A 3,048-nucleotide genomic window follows, 5' to 3' on the forward strand; every position below is an offset into this window, starting at 1 on the left:
AACATTATTCACATGGCGGATGATAGAGATAGAGTCATTCGAGACTATGTAGTGTTGACTTCTCAAGCCATACATCCGGGAATAGTTAGACCTGACGTTCAAGTTGACAATTTTGAGTTCAAACTAGTGATGTTTCAGATGCTGCAAATAGTGGGGCAATTTAATGGACTGCCATCAGAAGATCTCCATCTAAATCTTAAGTTATTTTTGGAAGTGAGTGATGCTTTTAAGATTGCTAGAGCATCGCATGAAGTATTAAGACTCAAACTTTTCTTGTTTTCTATGAGAGATCGAGCAAGAGTATGGTTGAATTCTTTACCACTTGATTCCATCACTACATGGAATGACTTGGCTAACAAATTTTTTATGAAATACTTCCCGCCAATCAAGAATACAAAATTGAGGAATGAGATCACATCTTTCCATCAACTTGAAGATGAGAGCTTGTATGATGTATGAAAAAGATTTAAGGAGTTACTCAGAAGATGTCCTCATCATGGTATTTCTTGCTGCATACAGTTGGAAACATTCTACAATGGTCTCAACCCAAGCACTAGATTGATAGTGGATGCTTCAGCAAATGGGGCCTTGTTATCTAAGTCTTACAATGAGGCTTATGAAATTTTGGAGAGGATAGTTAACAATAACTATCAATGGTCATCAACCAGAAAAGCTGCAGTAAGAGGAACAATAAGAGTCCATAACGTAGATGCCTTGACAACATTGTCAGCCCAAGTAACCTCATTAAAAATATGGTGAAAGCTATGATCACTGCTCCGACAATTGTCAACCAAGTTGCTGAAGTGTCATGTGTTTATTGTGAAGAGAGGCACTTATTTGACAATTGCCCTAGAAATCTAACCTCAATCAACTATGTGGGCAGCTTTAATAGACAGAACCAGGACAATTCATATTCAAACACTTACAACCCTGGATGGAGACAACACCCGAACTTTTCATGGAGTTATCAGAACCAACCTGCTGTAGTACCCAGTAAACAAAACAAACATGCTCAACCACTTGTATTTTATCAACAAAATCAATGGCAAACAAGCATTAACAATGATAAAATCAACTCCCTTGAAGCTTTGATTAAGGATTATATTGTGACGAATGAAGCGGTTGTCCAAAGTCATACTGTATCTTTGAGAAACTTGGAAAATTAAATTGGACAACTTGCTATAGCATTAAGCAACAGACCTTGGAGCAGTTTACCCAGCAATATAAAGGACCCAATAAGAGAAGTGAAAAAGCACTGCAAAGTGATTAACTTGAGATTTGGAAATGATGTTCATAGTCTAGTTGGTGTACAAAAAAAAAAGAGTTGAGTCTACTTCAATCTAGAGAGAAACTCGAATTCAAGAAAAGCCACAATCCTCCACTTCACAACACACTGGTAAGAACAGCCAAGCTACAACATCTGTAAAAAATGATGATCCAACACCTGTGGATAACAATGCTGCATCACCAACCCAGAACATAGCGAAAGAGAAGCAGTATGCACAACCTACTACAGCACAACAGTTTAGACACCCACCACAATTTCCTCAAAGGTTCCAAACACAGCAACAAGATAAGCAGTTCAGCAAAATATTGGGAGTGCTGAAATAACTACATATCAATATCCCTTTTGTGGAAGCTCTAGAGCAAATGCCAAATTATGGTAAATTTTTTAAGGATATTTTGACAATGAAAAGAAGACTTGGAGAATTTTGAACAATTTCTCTAACACAAGAGTGCAGCCGAATGCTTTAGGGTAAGATACCGCAGAAGATGAAGGATCTAGAAAGCTTCACAATCCCATACTCCATAAGCACTAAATACAGTGGTAAAGCACTCTGTGATCTGGGGGTTAGCATCAATCTCATGCCTTTATCAGTGTTTAAGCAATTGGGAGTTAGTGAATGCAAACCAATAACAATGACTCTACAACTTGCCGACAGATCTCATGCCTATCCATAAGGGAAGATTGAAGATGCGTTGGTGAAGGTGGATACATTTATTTTTTTGAAGGATTTCATTGTGCTAGACTTTGAGGCAGATAAAGAAGTGCCAATCATTCTAGGAAGACCTTTCTTAGCCACAGAAAGACTCTCATTGATGTGCAAAAATGAGAGTTTACTATACAGGTCAATCATCAATAAGTCACATTTAATGTTCTAGATGCTATAAAGAGTCTTGATAAGGTTGAAAATTGTAATTTTATCAGTGTTATAGACTTTGTTGTAGCAGATAGATTAAACAGTTGCTGCAGTAAGGAGGAAATCAATGTTGTAACATTTGAAGAACTTGATGATGAAGATCGTGAAGCAGCTAACATAGCATGGTTAGGGGAGAAACAACCTGTAAGAAATGACAAACATTTTGAATCTTTAGACCTCTTAAACAGATCAAGAGAAGAGTTTCGTTGATGTATTAAGGAGATACAAGAAGGCGATTGGATGAGGGACCCCACATAAGCAAGAAAGGATGGTCAAGCTAAAGGACCTAAAATCAAGCGCTAATTGGGAAGCAACCCAATAAGTAGGGAAGTTATTTTAGATTTTTCTTTCAACAATAAGTCTAATTTTGTATATTTTTCATTCACAATTTTTGTCATTTTGAATTTATTATTTAATTTCTTTTATTCCTTTTTTATTTTCTTGCAGCACAAAAAAAAGGCTAAGAAACTAACATGAGTTGTTGCAGCATTACATACAACAAAAAAGTTGGGCAATGGTTCTCATACATCAGGACAATTTATCACATCATCAAAATTGATTGCTGCAGCAGTGATTTTTTTACCGTTGCAGTGATAAAGCCGTGGAAATTTTTTTTTTTTTTACCGTTGGGAGTTTTGTCAGGATGAAGTCAGCAGATCAGAGTTATAGATAAGGAAGGATTGTGCAGTCCCTTAATTACCGTAATAATTATCATTTCCTTTTAAGAGGTGAGAAGCAGTCTCCAAGACATAAATGCTGTTATTACTGCTGAGGAGCCTGCTGTAACAAAATCTGCTCCAATTGCAACCCAACAAACTCCAACAACATCTCTCTCGTAAACTCCCAA

The 3,048-nt window shown here is 36.8% G+C and overlaps 1 non-coding gene across 1 annotated transcript; it reads right to left on the reverse strand.

Annotated features, from left to right (window-relative positions):
• Positions 1-396: 396 nt before the first annotated feature.
• On the reverse strand, positions 397-503 carry LOC112101473. The gene has a single exon (XR_002907539.1). It is a non-coding gene; the product is annotated as a small nucleolar RNA R71 (small nucleolar RNA).
• Between the last annotated feature and the right edge of the window lie 2,545 nt (positions 504-3,048).

This window comes from Citrus clementina, unplaced genomic scaffold (assembly GCF_000493195.1).
Source record: "Citrus clementina cultivar Clemenules unplaced genomic scaffold, Citrus_clementina_v1.0 scaffold_1718, whole genome shotgun sequence".
NCBI lineage: Eukaryota > Viridiplantae > Streptophyta > Magnoliopsida > Sapindales > Rutaceae > Citrus > Citrus x clementina.